We start from the raw sequence: 18983 nt of genomic DNA on the forward strand, positions 1-18983 counted from the left end.
GTGTGAAGTGTGAATCTAAGAAATTCAGTCCACAGCACTCAGCAAAAATGAAATGAAATGCATGAAGCGCAGCATCATTGATATTAGTGAGCTGAAAGGGACTGGGATTGGCCATTTGGCAATCATATGGTTTACTGTGCCAGGAGTGACAAATTAAAGAGGAGTGCCATCAAGTTCTTCTTCAAAAGGGACATGTCAAGATCTATCTTAAAGTTCATTGCTGTCTGTGATAGGATTATATGTATTCATATACAAGGGAAAGAAGTCAATACAACCAAAGTAAGTGATGAAGAAATTAAAGGATTTTACCAATGTCTACACACTGAAATTGATCAAATATCAATCCTGATACATTGGTCATTATTGGGGTTTGGAATGTAAACATTGGAAACAAAGAGGAATGAATAATTATTGGAAATATGGCCTAGAACAAAGCTAGATATCATGTGATGGAAATTTTTAAGATGAACAATTTCTTTGCTGCAATTAGCTTTTATTTTTAAGTTTCCCATACGGGTAATTTTTATCACTTCTAGTATATAAAAAGTAATAAATGGGTGTTCTTTCTACAAAGCATTCTAAACATTATAGAAATATATTCAATGTAGAGAATAAAAGACTCCACTCTTATATCCTGCACAATGCTGCAATGAGGTATTATAAAGTTATTTAATAAACATGAGAAAATAAGGCAAATACTACTCTAGGGGAAAACATACAATCATAACACATTCCTTGATCATGACTGAACAGTGTTTGCATGGTTATAACACAAAAACACATACATATGGTTTTAACCAAAAATAGTAACACGACCATATTGGGAAGATGGAAGACAGTATGTGAGAGATAGAGATGGAGTGGGAAAAATTGACAAATTCTCCTTTATGGCCTCCAAGTTAAGTAAGCATGTTTAAGGTAATGAAAGATGAGGCGACTACTCCCACAAAGATTTACAGTCTTGGGAGTCACATAATGGGTCACTGTGAGTTGGAATTGGCTTCAGGCAGGGTGTTTGTGGTTTCTTAAAGGTAATTAATTTAGTAGCAGAAGTATAAGTATATTATTTAGCAATATAGATGTCCATATGAATAGAAAACACTGAGCAGGCTATGGGCAGTTGCTTCTGGGGAACTACAGGGCAGAGGATAAACACTGTGCTTGGTTACAAGCCTTTCAGAGTTATTTCACTCCATATAAAGGAGCTTCAAAAAGTTCATGAAAAGGCAGATTTAAAAGATAATAGAATTTTTGCAAAAACTTCTGGATGCCCCTCGTATTTTACAAGTTTTTATCCAGATTGAGAGAATGCTAAAAGAAGTAAGAAGACAAATCACCCTGTTTAAAAACCAAATTATGTTGAAATTTTTATTACCACTTAATAGCAATAAACCATTCCAGTTTTTTCTTAACCAAAAAAAAAAGTGGACTTGTCCAGATTGATTGTACAGAAATGAAATTGACTCCATCTGTGGGGAAAGAAGATGGAGAAGTTCATTATCAGCAGTTAAAATGATGCCAGAGGCCGACTATGGAGCAGACAGACCACCCATTGCTCACATGTAAGTTCAGAGGAATGGGTTGGCAATCTACTTCCAAAAAAGTCAGCCACTGAAAATCCTGTGGATCACAGTATGACGAGCTGGTTAACAAAACATTCAGAATTCAATAATAGCTTAATACTTGATGTGTGCTTCCCAGAAATTTGTTCTTATCTGGAGAAACTAATATAATAGTTTCACGGTAACTTTTCTCTATTTACACTGACAAAGGTTTTTATCTCTACCCACATGTAGTGATGTCACCCTCAAAACAACAGACAAAATCAAAAATCAAAGTGAAACTACTGTTTGCAAAAATTCTTGCAATGTAATTCAAAAGCATAAGCCAAAAGAGCTTTAATATTTAGGCATTAATGCTTGGCCACCATGAAACCTACCCTTCAAATATTGGTTCGTAAACATAACATATACAATTCACTACTAAGTAGTTAATGTTCAATTTATTCAAAAAAAGCAAAGAGACACTAACTCTTGATCTTTGCTCTATTACACCGGAATGAGTAAGGAACTAGAATTTATCATCTGCCCAGGGGACATTTTCTTTCTTGATAAGTTCTTCAGACTTCTTATCGTCACACTTTTTAGTTGTCCTGATTAGAGAAAGGTCGTTCATGACTATAACTAGTGGTTGTATTGGAGGTGCCTTGACTGGAAACAGGACCCAGACCTCCCACCTAGTAGATGAGAATTGTACTGCTGAATCACCACTGTCCCAGGTACCTACTGAGGGAGAAAACTAACCAAACTGTGCACTTTAAAATGCATACATTTTAAATCTATAAATTACACTTCAATAAAGTTGCTTTTCTAAATCTGAAACTATCAGACACAAAATTGAGTGAGCAAAGTAGCTCTGAAAATTTGGAGAGATCTAAGCAGGGTATAAATGAGGAAAACAAAAATCTTTAGCATACCTCCCAGGAACCACAAGAAAGGTTTAGGAAAGAGGTTTATGAAGACGAAACATTATATGAGTCTTCTCCAGAGGCTTACATTCCTCTACAACCTCAGCTAGATTTGCTGGTGTGATAAAGTCAGCAAATTGTAGTGCTTGCATACACCAGACAGCATTGCTAGTCTGGAAAGCACCCTCCACACTGCTTGTATTATTACGTTCCAATGAGTTTTTTTCAAATTGGATTATTTTGCTGATGTATTATTGTTATTGATGATGATGGTGGTGGTGATGTTGTTATCTCAAATATGATACATTTTTACTGACTGGCTAGATAATAATGTGTTTGATAATTATTCTGATATTCCATTTGAACATGTTTTTCCCCCTGATTTCACTCAGAATAGGTTTACTTATTTTGCTGGAGCATATGTTTGCTTCCCAGATCCCTTCTTAAGATTGGATATAGGTAAACTTCTTTCATAAGGCTTATAATGTGCAAACATATCTTCCTTTTTATGCGACTAGTCTATTTATTGAATTAACTAGAAGGATTTGATGTGAAAGCTTAAGATGATATTGAAAACACATCTCTTCTATTGTAACTAAGAAAATCAGCTTTAGAATTAGAGACCTTGTATTGGGCATTATGTATAGACCTTTAGCTTTTGTATCACAGCTGTTCTTTGTTGCCATGACAACAGAATTAACCATTTCATTAATATCACTGAGAAAAAAGACATTTACTTATGCATGCCTGACTTCCAGCACTGTCCCCGTTCAGATACCAAGGTCTTCGGCATGTTTATGTGCTTGTTTTTATTCCTCAGTATTTTGCTTAATGTTTCCACAGGATTTTCAAAGCAAAAGCTTTATATTTTCTTAAATTAAATTTCTATTGGCTGCATTGGTTTGGCTGCTTTAAAGTGTCTCCTGAGTGGAGAAATGGGCTTCAAAATCGGATGCTGGTGAAAACACCAGGAAAGGAAACTGAATACAAAGGAAAGCAGTTACCTGCTAAAAGAAAGTCACTTGTTTGTTGCTTCCTCCTTTGGGGTTCCCCTGGGTGAGAAGGGTGTTACTATAAATACGGAAGAGTTAGCCCTCACCAAAATGGGTGGTCCAGCTGTTTCTGTTGCTCCTGAAAGCAGGTCGTGTGCTGATTGCAGTTGTGAGGGAAAGGCAGGAGGAAAATATCCAGAGATAAGTAAAATCTATTATTTTGAAAATAATACCTCATGAAAGTAATTTTGCCTATTTCCTCCTCAATCTCATGGTTTCTTTCACAGTTGTAGTTTTTCTTTGGGTAAAGGGGAAAAAAAGACTGAATATTAATATGGAATTCTATAAAATTTCATTTTAATTAACATTAAAAGGACTTGAAGAACCTGGTACCTCCGTTTTCCATTCATGTAAATTAGTAAAATGAAGATGATTTCAAATAAATAAGTTTTTTTTCCTTCAGAATTATTACAGTAGTAACTTCTGTCCATTCTGAACACAGCGTGTGCTGACAGACTTTGCAGAGTGTTTTAAATACATTATCAAAGTTGACACCTAGAACAATAACTGTGTGAACAAGGCACCATTTTCCTTATTTTACTGTTGGAGAAACTGAGATTCAAACAGAATCTCATTGCAAGACTCCATAACTAATAAGTAAGATTTAAATCTTAAGTCTGTCTGACTGCAAAGCTGTGCTAGGCATACATTACAGAAGAATGTCACCCTTGGCTGTTTGCTTCTGCTCATAAGAAGATTGTAACCACACTTAAAATGTTTACATTCTCTTTAGGGCATCTTGTCTTGGGAGAAAAAAATCGGATGAAAAATTAGTCATAATAATTAAACTCATAAAACAAGATAACAAATTCCACTCACAGACATAAAATCCTATAAAACCAAGAAAGGTTCTATGGGGTTCACTGCACATTTATGGAGGGTTTTGAATGTAAATGAAGGTCCTTTATCAGCCATTGAAATAAATATATGAACTACTATGGAACATAGTATGCTGCTTCTGTTTTTATTTATGTTTTATTATTGATAATGAATTTGACATATGTGATGGTTAAGATTATGTGTCAACTTGGCTTGGAAGTTAAGATGTGGTCATCCCATGATGAGATCTAAAATAACATAATTACTTCCATGATAAGATCTGCTATGAGTAGCCAATGAACTGAAAGGAAGTTTTTTCAGGAGTGTTGCCTGCTTCCAATCTAAGTGGACCCTGTGGAAAAGCTTACTTGCTTTTTGCTGAGTCTGGGTCCTGCATCTGGCTCAACATCTGACTTCTGGTTCTTTGGACTTGAGCCAGTAGCCTACCATATTTCCTGCTTATCCTGGGGTCATCAGCAGTCCCCCCTTTTATTCATCAACCTTGGATTTGACCCACTGAACTTAGTTCCATTAGTCCCTTAGATACATAAGTCAGGAGAAAATTCAAGTCTGATATCTGACACACAGACCTGAAACTTGCCAGTCACTACAACTGTGTAAGTCCTTTCCTTGAGCTAAGCCTGCAGTGTGGGTATACATCAGTGATTTTGTTGCTTTTGAGAGAACCGACCATATGACAGCATATAATCTGTATGCCACAAAACTCACCTAATTAAAGTATATAATCAATAGGGCACGGTCACAGAGTTGTGCAACTTTCACCACAATCAACAATTACAATTTTTAAAAATTGGCCCGAGCCCCATTGTTAGCCATTAGCCATCACGTTCCTTTCCCACCCATCGTCATGCCCTCAGTCCAGGTCACTGCAAATTTACTCTCTTTTTTGAATAGTTGTTTCTACGGAGCACTTCATAACATGAAAATTATCATATATGTGCTACTTTGTGCTGATATTCTTTCACTTAGTTTATGTTTTCAAGATTCACTCATTTTGTAGCATCTATGGTATTTCATTCCATTGGCTGTATATACCATAAGAACATCTGCCAGTCAATAAACATTTGGGTGATTTTCACTTCCTGGCTATTATGGGAAAAATAGCTATGAGCATTTATGTACACATGTTTGTGTGGGCATATATATAATTTCTTTCTGGGTTCTGATTATACTAAAATATTTATCTTCCAAAAATGGGGGTTAAACATCCAGGTGACTAAAGAATTCATGAAATTATAAATTAAAAACATATATTAAACCTTCATTTCTACATTCTATGAGTTGTAGATTAGAGACAGAGTAATTAATTCAGATAAACTTATTCCAGATTTTTAGCCACTCAAATTTCACAGATAGTCAACTAACATTTTGTAAGTGGCAAGCATGTCTGGGAAGACTTTGCACAAATGAAACATTAATATCTCAGAATGCAACTTATTGATCTTCTCCGCTTATCGAGCACACATTTTGGTACTGGTGTTTCTTCAGAGGAATAAAATATTTGAAAAGAGAAGACACACCACACACACACCAAAGAGAGACATACTGTTTGTTATTTCTTATTGCTTATCATGTGAAGAATTATCCCAGTTCTTTCTTTCTCTCTCACTAGGGAGAAAGCCAAGACTCAGGTTTTAAGTGGTAACAAAAAACCAGAATGAACAATAGGGGTGGGTCAGTGGTAGAATTCTCACCTTCTCGGATGGAGATCCAAGTGGAATTTCCAGCCCAGGCACCTCCCTCACAGCTACCAGCTGTCTGTCAGTGGAGGCGTGTGTGCTGCAATAAGGCTGAGCAGCTTTCAGTAGAATGAGCATACTACTGTTGAGGTTGGAAAGGAGGTCCCCCTAATTGAGGCTTTTCTCACCCTCAATGAACAATAAGACGTTGCTAGCAAACAGTCAAACTATTCTGATTTGTTTCCTAGTTAGTTATATGATGGTTCATCAATAGATTAGAAAACTTTGCCATTATAAATGAGTGCATCATTAGTTTGCTGAAAGAGAAACCACATGGACTTTGCGTTCTATCAAAGGATAGAGTCTATATTTGGTGTGAGTTGTAAAAAGGAACCATGAAGATCATAATTCAAGTAAAAAGAGAATAATGAATTCTACATATTTCTAAATAATGACTTGTGAATTCCAAGAACCGTGTGAATTTCCATTTCAAAAACCAATAGAAATTGCGTTAACTAATAAGGTAAATTGGGTTTTTAACAGTTGGTTCTCATCTCTGCACAAGAGGGCAGCCTATCCCTAAAACCTAAGAGACAATTGGGCAAAACTCTTGATTTATTTGTGTTGAGACCTCTCCAATAATCGAATTCCATGATGAAAAGCTTCCTTGACCCAAAGAACGATGGCATTCTGAAGTAGTTAATGCAGTGGGCTGCCAGTTCCAGAAGATGGCCTTCTATGCACATCGTCATATAAATATCTGCAGTACTGTGATATCTTATTTCTAATGTACATAAATGTTAAGATTTCTTAAGCTACTATGGACAAGGTTGAACTTCTGAAATCAATTCTATGGTTAAGAAACAGAAAAATCAAAAAACAATTCTTAATGCAATCAAATCCTTCAATCCTAAAAGGTATCATTCCTTTCTATGGCTCACATAAATATTTTCCTATTGGTTATCCAGGAGCAGATGCCAAAGTTTTACAATCAGGTTGCCAAAATAAATGCAATATTTATAATATTGAATATTGAATAATTATACATTTGAATGATACAATATATTGGAAAAGGTTTATCAAGAAATTAAGAGAAGTTTAAGAGTTGCTATGTGCACACATTTGCAAAATAATTAACCATGCTTGATAGGAACTTTGTGACAAATGCAGAATCTCAAATTTTCATTAAAAGCTAGAGTTGAAGTTAATTTGTACACCAAAGGGTAAGTGTATGTTTAAAGTTTTGGAATACGTGTCAGTGAAGTATACACTAACAGCAGCGCTTTTTTCCTCTGAAAGTTTATGAACTTCCAACTAAATCTTTCACAGGAAATTACTGTCTCCAAGAGTATAAAGAGTTTTATATGAAGGATGCTGATCAGTTGTTCTCCATGGATACAGAGAACCAAACAAGCAAAAATTGGTTTAATAAAGCAGGAGAGATTTCAATTGGACACAAGGCACAACTTTTTGACTATCATGGTGATAAAGAAAAATGGAGGAACCTTTTCAATAATTTCTCAGAGATAACTGTCAAATAAAATATCCACTGAAATGGATAGGAGATGTCTTTACTTTTATTACTTTTATTTACAAAATTGAACACTAGACAGTGAAATGGATATATGTGTAATATCTTTTTACTCATGTTACTTATTTATCAACAAAAGTAGTCAATTTAGACTAGTTAATTAGCTAATAAATAAGTAAGCATCAGCTTTTCAAACACCTTCAGGATTTGGGGGGGGGGGAATTGTTTTGAAAATAGACACAGTATAGTTCCTTGGTTACACTATTAGGAATTGGGCAAATACCTGACTTTCATTTCCTATTACACAACATTTACTGGAGAGAAAATGTAAAAGAAAGCCAGTGTAGATTTTAAAATGTCCTTCTTTCCCATCAACTTAACAAATCTTACTTAAATGGAGAGCCCCGAAATGGCAGAGACAGTAGGGGCCAAGCATACTGCCTGACACATGGTGGAATCTCAGCATAGGTTTATTGAATTGCATTCTCATAGACTGCGCTGTTTTTGGTATCTTTATGATGATCAATCCCTAAGTCCTATTACAGTTTCATAGATCATAGTAAGACTAGAGAAGAGCTAAAGCTAAACTATAGGTGTATCATCTTTCACCATAGAGCCCTTTTGTAATCTAAATGACCTATACTATGCTTAACTTGCTTTTTAACTAATGTGTTAGTCTGGGTAGATTAGAGAAACAAATTTATAGACACTTATATGTGTATAAGAAAGAGCTTTATATACAAGAGAAATTGAGGATTGAGAAAACATTCCAGATCAAGTCTATAAATCCTATATTAGCCATATGTCCGATACCAATCTAGAAATTCATCTTCAGACTCATGAAACACATGCAACGACGCCGAATAGAGGAGGATCACAGGCCAGAGGGAGGAAAGTCTTGTGGATCCAGTGGCAGTAGAGGCATCTCAGCACTGGCAGGGTGTCCATGTGGCTCCTTCAGCTCCAGAGCTGTAGTATAACTCCATATGTCTGTCAGCAAGTATGCCTCACAGGAAGTGAGCATGTGTCTCACCTCCAGCGAGCTATTTATCTCCTTAGAACCTCCATATGAGGTCATCAAGCTGTGACCTGACTGACAGGCTAAACTCCACCCTTCCACTCTTAAGCCTCAAATTGACAATACATTATGTAAATACCACAGCTAACCACAATAACCAAATAATTACAGAATCTCAATTTATAGAAATCAAAAATTCGTAGCTAGCATCTACTATGAGAAACATATTGTGCTAGGTGCTAGAGCCATGACCATAAACCAGGTAAGCACAGTTCTTGCCACCCAGAAACATATTCTAGAAAATATTTTTTAAAATTAAGTTGGCCCTGCCATTTCATGACAATTGCTATCAGTTCTACTCTGTTCTGTCGGGTCACTGACAAGTCAGAATCCATTTTATGACAGTGAGTGACTGATAAAGAGTCTATGAGGAGATCTGGTGACATTGTGGATCATGTATTGAGTTGCTGTCCTCAAGGTCAGTGCTTTGAAACCACCACCCACTCCAAGGGAGAAAGGTGAGGCTGTCTGCTCCCGTAAATATTGTAAGTCTTGGAACCTGAAAAGGGGGCAATGATACTCTGTCCTGTAGGGTCATTATCAGTCAGAATCACCTCAGTGGCAGGAGAATAAGAGAATATTTAAAATTTAAAAAAAGCAAGGAAGACATTAGACCTACTGAGGGTGAGAGAAATATGGTATTGAAGAGGTTTGATTGATGTTGGGAATTTTTACCGAGACCCAAAGGATAACTAGGGGTATCTAGGTGAGGAGTTAGAAAGGCTGTGGGAATAAAATTGCATTTCAAGCAAAGAAAAGCATAAATACAGAGACCCAAGTCAGAAGAAGACATGGCGTCTGCAGGAGAGGGAAAAAATAACGTCATTGCGGCCATACCTGACGGAACTCCGAGAGTGCAGGAAGCCGGAAACCCGTTCTAAAGAGCTGAAGAGAGATGGAAGTACACATCAGCGTACTAGCGGAACTTGCTGGAAATTAACTTAATTTCCGTTTTTTTCCCTACTCAATCACTCAAAATACTTTTTTGTCATTTTGTGGAAGTTTCTATAATGCCCTCCAATTTTCTAACCTCATTTCAACCCCTACTCACTAGTAACCAACCCGGTGCGATTGAGTCGATTCTGGCTCACGGTGCGTGACCCCCCGTGTGTCCGGGTTCGCAATGAGGTTTCAAGTGGCTGTTGATTTGCCTGAAGTAGGTCGCCAGAGCTTCCTTTTGGGGCTCCATTGCATGGACTAGCATTGCCACTAGCAGTTGGGGACACTGATTGTTTGCACTACCCCAGAGATTAAAACCAAACCAAACTATTGCCATCAAGTTGATTTTGATTCACAGTGACCCTATAGGACAGAGTAGCATTACTTTGTAGGGTTCCTAAAACGATACATCTTTACCGAATTGGACAACCTTATCTTTCTCCCACTGAGCAGCTGGTGGGTCCCAATTGCTGATCTAGTGGTGAGCAACCTGGGCTCTTCCCAAAGATTCCACTCATTAGTAAAAGTGACGTAGCCCCTCTTACAGGTGTCTTGATGGAATTCATCCGTAAGTAGAAGTACCCTTTGGAGGATTGATTCACAATGTGAAAATTTTCCACCAGAGCAATACCAAAATAAAAGCAATGAATGATGCATACTTTTGGAAAGCTCATTGTAGGCTTGGGCCTTTAAAACAAAATAAAGGCTCAGTATTAACTTATAAAGCATTATACTTCTATAAAATAAATTAAATAAGTGGCCAACAAGGGTGTTTAACACAATTTACTGGTGTCCACTTCAGTCAATGCTACATCTCATTAGTGGCTTGTCACTCATGAAAAATGTGGTACTCATCAGAATCACTCATTAACTTAAAGCATGTGACCACACATCAAATATATATATAATGAGAGCATGAAATAAAGCAGGTGCGCATGTATCCCGTGAACAAAAAGGGCATTTAAAACCCTTCTTGATTTTTTTTAAACCCCAATAGTGAATATGATACTGTTCTCTCCAAGTCATTTCTCTCTACTGACTTTCTCAGCTTGCCTTCACTGCAATTGTCCAGACCTTGCCAATTCTTTTCCTTTCTGACATTTCATTTTTAATTAAAAATGACATTTTAATTAAATGGAAACATATGTAGAATACACAGAATAACTCACCAACAGCAGAGAGCTGGAGCTGTCCTGTCAGCGCGGCTTTAACCCTTTTGGCTCATGCAAGACTGTGCTGGGCTTTTCCATAACAGTTGCCAAGGCAGACTCTTGAAGTGAAGAAAACTGATTTTATATATATATATATATATATATATATAAAACATGATGCTTGATAATGAGAATATATATATACATATATATGTATATGTATGTATATGTATGTATATGTATATATTCTCATATATACATATATATGTATATGTATGTATGTGTATATATTCTCATATATACATATGTATATGTATATATATTCTCATTATCAAGTATTACCTACATTCACAGTGCCCTACAAAGTGCAGAAGGTGGAAGGAGAGGGTGTGCCCAATCCAGAGTGGATTGCCTACGCTTTCTGGATTGGGAAAATTAGTTATTCTTCCATTTTCCATTCAGAATACTAAAGCTATCACTTTGGTGATAGACCCTAGTTTTACAACTTTACATGTTTACAGATGGCCTGATTTGGCAATCTTAAATGTTAAGAAAATTAGAAATCTGGTATGAAATAATCAGAGCCAAAAGAAAAGTACTACAATGAAAGCATCCTTGCATGAACATCCATCACTCAGGACAGTTTGCACCTCCCAAGCCTTCTCACCTCAGAACTGGTGCTGGACTGGTGCTGATGGCAGAAGGGAGCCAACCTCCTCCCTGTGGTGAGCTGGCTTCTTGCATGAAAGCATATTGTGCGTGGAAGGGAATGCAGCAAGACTGACAAAGAAAGAAATCAGCAATGGCTAAGCACTGAATGAGGAGCAAGCAAACAATTCCCTAAATACAAACACCAAAAAACATAATAAGCCCGTGTCCTCAGAAACAGCATGACGGTTAGTGAGGATCAACAGGGATCAATGTGGTGACCCAATTTTCCCCACATTGAGTGCACATTCTATGACCAGCATAAAGACAATCGGACAAACTGAATCAGTTATGAACACTCACTGTAATTATAACCTGGATTGCAGGAGGAATTTGGGGCACCCTCCTGGATGTCAAGCACATCTTTGTCATCCTAATTCACACTTGGAAACTATAAGTACATCTATCTTCTCATATTATAGAGGGAAAATGGAGGCCTAGAAAACTGAAATGCTTTCTCAAAATCTTCTAGATATTGAGAAATCAAAATCTTTCTGATTGGAAACCTGTTATTCTCCATCTATTACAAGGCCTTCAAGGCATGATGTTCTAAACCAAGCCTTCAGGCTGGTTTGAAATGGTCCAGTCATGGCTGACAGAAGCAAGAGCAGCAAACGCCCTGGAGATTTTGACCAGAGTCAGAAATAGGCGTCGGTGCCCCACTCAAGGGTGGCAGCTGACCGCAATGCTTTGAATTTGTGATGCTCGCCACAGGCCCCCCAGGTCTGCTCAAGAAATGTCGTTGTTAGATAAGGTTTCTACTCCCATAAGAGCTACAATCTCAGAAACCCACAGGGGCCGTTGTCTCCTGCCCAGCAGGGTCTCTGTGAGTCAGAAACAACGTGATGGCAGTACGCTTGGAGTTTTGTTCATTTGTTATGCAACCCACCCACTGGCCCTGGGTTTCTCTGCTATGACTGAACCATTTAAAACGTGTTTGAAGCCCTCATCTAAAATTATTAACAATACAGGAAACTTAGGCAATTATCCAGATCGCAATTTCAAAATAGCACAGGATGTTTGTGTCTTTTAAACCACCTAAATCAATTAATGTTAATGAAACAAGTTGTCATTGCCCAGAAGACAGGTGACCCCATGTGTTACAGAGTAGAAATCCTCCATAGGTTCCTTTTTCTTTTTCTTTTTTAGCTATACTTTTTAGGGCAGCATATCTCCTGGCTCATCTTCCTGTGGGAGCCCTGGCAGCTTAAGAAACACTGCCTAAAAGGGCTAGGACTCTGCTCTATGGCAGTGGTTTTTGTGTCTTACATGGCAATGTGAAACAGGTTTGAACCTACCGTTCAAAAATCTTTCAATCAATCAGGGCAAGCAGGCATGCAAAATATCAGTAAATGAGCACCACGGAAGTTCAGGTGCAGTATTAGAAAGTGAGGCACCTTGCAAAGACCACTCAGAGTCATGCATGGAGTGGATCACAGTGGAAGGTTTGCTAAACAAACAGTTTGTTGCTTGCTTTTGTGTGGGAAAAATGCTATTACTATAAATACTTTTTAAATTATGTGCCACATGGGAAGTTCCTAGAGATTCATCAAAACCCTCATTCTCCATAATACATTGTGACTGCTCAGCTTTGCCTGATACTGTGCTACCAGAGAATCATGTTAAAATTTGAGTCTAGCATCTTCTACAAGAACTTCTTTCAAGTATGGCCCCAACATTTCTTGCCCATGAGGTTTTATTAATATGTGGATGTTCATATCTACTCAATACTTGATGAATATCTTTACTTGATTCTTTTGAGAGCAAACTTATAAGTGATTTCTAGTTACCATATATATTTGAGTAAAAACCGAGTAGTAAATGTATTGTATCCCTGAGCCACCATTCATTAGGCACTCTCACAGTTCTTTTGTTACTTTCTATGGCAAAACTATTTCTCAATGGAAGTATGAGAGGTTTAATTTTCATAATTTCTGGAAGTTTTAGAAATATTCAACTTATTTAAGTGCTTACTTATCTCTAAGCCAATCAGAATAGAGACATATTCAAACTACTTGTATTTTAAATGGCAAATTTTCAGCCATTCATCAAAAATAAACACAGAATAATAAAACTCACCATCAGTATCAAAGAGCAATAATAATTTATAACTTATCAAGGGTTTGTGAGGGAGGACTGGCCGGGGAGGGAGGGGAAGAAATGGGGAGCTGATATCAGGGGCTCAAGTGGGAAGAGAATGCTTTGAAAATGATGATGGCGGCATATGTGCAAATGTGATTGACACACTAGATTAATGTATGGATTGTGATAAGAGATGTGAGAGCTCCCAATAAATGTATTAAAAAATTTCAAAGAGCAGCCACCTCCCTGACCCCTGGGTAAATTTCTTTACTGATTTGAGCCCCAAATAAACAGAAATCAGATTGTCAATTGTTTTTCATTCAAAAAAGGAAAAATTTCTGTAAGTCATGGTCCAACCATGATACCCAAAGGAATTGGCCCCAGAAATCAAGCGAGAGCCCAATGGAATCGATATCAAACCCTTCATCAAGGATCCAGCACACAGCATCACGACTCAGCCTCCTTCTCGGGTCCCTGATTCACAATTCAGGAAGGGAAACCAAAAGACTTTGAGAGATTCTGTGCAGCTCTAGTTGTGTAGTGGTTGGGCTGCAATTCGCATTGTCAGCAGTTCAAAACCACCTCCGCAGGAGAAAGGCTGGGTTTTCTACTTCAGTAAAGTTACAGTCTCAGAAACCCCCAGGGGGTCACTATGAGTCAGCATTGACGCAATGGCAGTGAAGTTTTTGTTTTTCCCCAGTTTATTACTTGGCCAAGTGAAAGGAGGTCTGATGCTCAGACTGAATTGTCCTCATGGTACCGTGGCAAAGACAAGATGCACTCAACTGTTGTCACTGGGGGGTGGGGGCTTAAGTCAGTTCCCATTCATAGAGATGCCACGCAGGAACAGAAGACCTGCTCACCCAGGATGTCTTTCAAATGATCTCAGATGAATGAATCTTCTAGAAAGGCAATAATTTTACTGAAGTTATTGCAATAGGAAGAAAGTTCATTAATGAGGAAACTTTTTCTGGAAATGCAGGATGCAGATAAAGTTCAATTTCATTAAAAGGGGAAGCATCCAGGGTCCAAAATCTTTCAGAGAAAAAGAAGGAATTTTTCCCGCCCTTTTTTTATTATTAAAAAATCATTTTATTGGGCACTCTTACAGCTCTTATAACAATCCATACATCAAGTATCAAGCATATTTGTACATATGTTCTCACCATTATTTCCTAGACATCTGCTATCTATTGAGCCCTTGGTATCAGCTCCTCTTTTTTCCCTCCCTCCCCCCCTCACCCTTGTGACCTCTTGATAAATTATAAATTATTATTATTTTCATATCTTTCACCTACCACTGTCTCCCTTCCTTAGTGGGTGGGGGAAACATTAAAGAACTAGAGGAATGTCGTGTGTTTCATGAGTGCTACACTGCACCCAGGCTGCCTCATCTCTTCCTTGTGACTCTTCTGTGAGGGAATATCTAATTGTCTACAGACTGACTTTGAGTCTCCACTCTGCCCCTCCTCATTTGCATTTAAATATTTGTTTGTTTGGGGTCTCTGTTGTTTGTCCCACTGGAGGGAGGGGGTGTGTGTGGTTATGTGTCCATCATGGTGATTGGTTCCCACTTCCTCCCCTCATCTTCCCACCTCTCCCTTACCCTTCTGGTATTGCTACCCCCATTCCAATGGAGCACACAATCTTCCCCTGGTTCTTTGAGGATTCCTCGCCCCCACTATCATGACCTCAGTACTGCCTTTCACTGTGCGCTAGACTGGACACAGGTACAGATAAGAGATGAGAACTCAGGATGCATGGAATCCAGGAAATGGAAGGATTTCATAGAGCCAATTAAGCTGGGAGTAGTCTGATAGGTGTCTGGTAGTCACGAGGAAGGGTGGATGTCACTGAGGAAAGACAGAGGAAATGTGTCTTATCTTGCAATATGTAACAGCAAGATGGCCCTTTGCTGTTAACCTCTCACGATTTCTCTGGATACAAAATGATGGGGAAGTTTCTAAGCTATCACCCTTTTGGGGAATGTAGGGCTCAGATAAAGTTCAACCTGGGATCAACCAGCATCCAAAATCTGAGCAAATTTATTGAAAGTATTTGTTGACTACGTTTGAGTGAACTGGAGGGCTAGAGATATGAACCAGATAGTTCCTAATCTGGGAAACAGATAGAGGGTATTACATATAAAAGAAAATTAATTATAATACAATAGAAAGAGGTATGGGTGGCAGTACAAAATGTTATGAAAGCATATGGGAGGGGGCAAGCTGAATGGTCTATGACTTTCTGGATGGGAATAATCAGCCATTCTTCCATTCAGAATATTAAAATGATCACTTCAGTGATAGAGTCCAGTTTTACAATTTTTTTATGTTTCCAGATGACCACAGTCTTCAGGGGTCAGAAAAACGGATGCGTAAGTGAAGACACACAGCTACATGGAAGCAGATGCTAAAGTGTGCCCCGGGCAAAAGAAGTAGCACGTGTGAAGGTCGCAAGGTGAGAAATCTGTTACAAGAACGGAATATGCTCTAGAGGAGGGATCGGGAGGGGTGGTCTATAGTAGTTAATTACAGATCAGATCTTGAAGCACCAAGTAAAGTAGTTCGGAGAATTTAATGCTGAGCGAGCATTTTGTCTTCATTGATCTGCTTTAAGTTGAAAAGTGGAATGTTTAGATTTTCATTGTCATTTGAAGACCAAACCGAGGGCTGGGCACTAGCTAAAAAGTGATTGCAGGGTTTATGTAAAACACAGTGGCAGTCAAAACTAACGAAGTGGCAGTGGAAATGGAAGCAAAGGAATCAATTAGTGAGGTGATTCTGAAAGTCTGCTCACGGACATGGGGGCAGACAGATTGTCAGAGAGATGAAGAGAAGATGAAAAGAATACAGAGTCACTGTACCAAAAAGAGCTCCTTGACAACCCACCATTTCAGGATGCAACATATGTGCAAGAACCGATGATGCTGCCCAAGCTTCACTGAAAGCATTAGCCACAAAGAAGGCACGAGGAATCGATGGAATATCAATTAAAAGGTTTCAACAAGCTGATGAAGCACTGGAAGCACTCATTCATCTATATCAGGAAATCTGGAAGACAGCTACTTGGCCAAATGACTGAAAGAGACCCGTATTTGCACCCATTCCAAAGAAAGGTGACCCAACAGAATGCTCAAACTATAAAACAATATAATCAACAATATAATCGCATGCAAGTAAAATTTTGCAGAAGATCATCCAACAACTGTTGCCAGCAGTACATTGGCGGGGAGCTGCCTGAGGTTCAGCCCAGAGTCAAAAGAGGACATGGAAGCAGGGATATCATTGCTGATGAAAGATGGATGTTGGCTAAACGCAGAGACCATCGGGAAAAGGTTTATTTGTGTTTTATTGGCTGTGCCAAGGCATTCGACTGTGTGGCCCAGAGCAAACGTGGGGAGAATGGCATATCCAGAGCACTCCACTGTGCTCTCAGGAAACGTGCACATGGATCAAGAGGCAGTTATGAGAACAGAGCAAGGGCACACGACATGATTTAAAACCAGGAAAGGTGTGTGGCGGCAGGGTTGTGTTCTCTCGCCATACTTATTGAATTAGTATGCTGACCAAATCATCAGAGAAGCTAGACTACATGAAGAACGGAACAAGAGAAGCGGAGGAAAGCGTATTAACAACTTGAGAGATGCAGATGGCACAGCCTTGCTTGCTGAAAATGAGGAGGACTTGAAGCACCTGCTGCTGAAGAGCTAGGATGGCATCCTTCAATATGGATCACAACCCAGAGTAAAGGGGACCAAAATCGCCCAAGGGCTAGGAAGCCAGCCTGCCACCCTGCCTCACAGTCCAATCATTTTCATTTCTGCAACGCTCCTGCGCTCTACTGCTCGCCCCGCCCCCTGCTCCTCGTCAGTGCCACTGCCTCTGGTACCTCTGGTCTTGGCCGCCACCATTTCAGACCGAGATCTCCAAAGTGTTCCACTTATGATAGTCTTGGGATTTCTCTCTCCAGTCCTGCTTCAAAGAAAGCTCTCTCTAGGGCTAGGAGGATAGTATCGTAAACTGATCAATCCCCTCTTTTAGTATTATTCATGCCTCTTTGCATCGTACCACCCAATCCTTTGGTGGGAATTATAGAAACAAGGCTAAAAGAGACATCTATATTAAGACATCTCATCCACCACAATTTTAATTCTTTAAAAACTCAGCGTGGCTTGTTTACCTTACTGACATGGCCAAAGCTCTATTAAAGTGGTTCCATTCCTTACTCCAGGAAGTAATCCATTCATCTTTGTGTTGTGATTGTAATGTTTTGGAAGACAGAATTCAACAATAATAAGAGGTAACACAGAAAAAACGACAAATTGTTGGGGAAAATAATAATTTTAATTGTTGCATGTTGAATTTAAGGCATCTGAAGACCAACAAGAGGAGCATAGTGATTACTTGTCAGGCTGCTAACTGCTAGGTCAGCAGTTCAAAACCATCAGCTGCTCCAAAGGAGAAAGACAGAATTCTCTACTCCCATAAAGAGTTACTGCGAAACAGGGAGGGTAAAGGGAGAATGGGTAGGAAAGAGGGAACCGATTACAAGGAACTGTGTGTGACCTCCTCCCTGGGGAACGGACAACCGAAAAGTGGGTGAAGGGAGACGTCAGACAGGACAAGATATGACAAAATACCAATTTATAAACTATCAAGGGCTCATGGCGGAGGGGGGGCGGAGCGGGGAGGGAGGGGAAAAATGAGGACCTAATGTCGGGGGTTTAAGTGGAGAGAAAATGTTTTGAGAATGATGTACAAATGCACTTTACACAATTGATGTGTGTATGGATTGCGATAACAGTTGTATGAGCCCCTAAAAAATGTTTTAAAAAAAAAAAAAAGAGTTACTGCCTCGGAAACTCACGGGGGCAGCTCTGTGGTGCCCTGCAGGGTTGCTCTGAGTCAGATTTGACCTGATGGCAGTGATGTTTCTGTTTGCTTGTTTCTTTTGGGGGAATCAACAAAATAGATAAGTCCTAAAAAGTGAATTAGAGGGACCTGATCAGAAGGCTTTGTGCATAAATTTTGGAAGTTTTCCAAAATGTCTGGAATAATGCAAAGAAAATATAATCAGAAGCCCCCAAAGCAGCCATATTGCAGGAATACGGAGGAAACTAGAGAAAAGAGAATAAGATGAGGCAAGGGATCCAAAAGAGCTAGGTATCATATATTCTAAGATAGTGAGTATTTCAAAATTTAGGGAGTCAACTGGGCTAAACATTGTCCCAAGAACAAAGAAACCTAAAAATTTTTTTAAATGTGCCACTAATTATCCCCCCAAAGAGGACCAATAAATAGCAGCATGACAAAGAAGACACTGATCCATAGTAACACTCAAGGGAGCAGTCATCAAGATATCAAACGGCACATTTCATTGAACAAATCTGCCACAAGGACCTCTTTAAAATGTTAGCAAAGATATCACTTTGTGAACTAAAGTGCACCTGCCCT

This window comes from Echinops telfairi, unplaced genomic scaffold (assembly GCF_000313985.2).
Source record: "Echinops telfairi isolate 266 unplaced genomic scaffold, ASM31398v2 ScPeMD7_443;HRSCAF=831, whole genome shotgun sequence".
Classification (NCBI taxonomy): domain Eukaryota; kingdom Metazoa; phylum Chordata; class Mammalia; order Afrosoricida; family Tenrecidae; genus Echinops; species Echinops telfairi.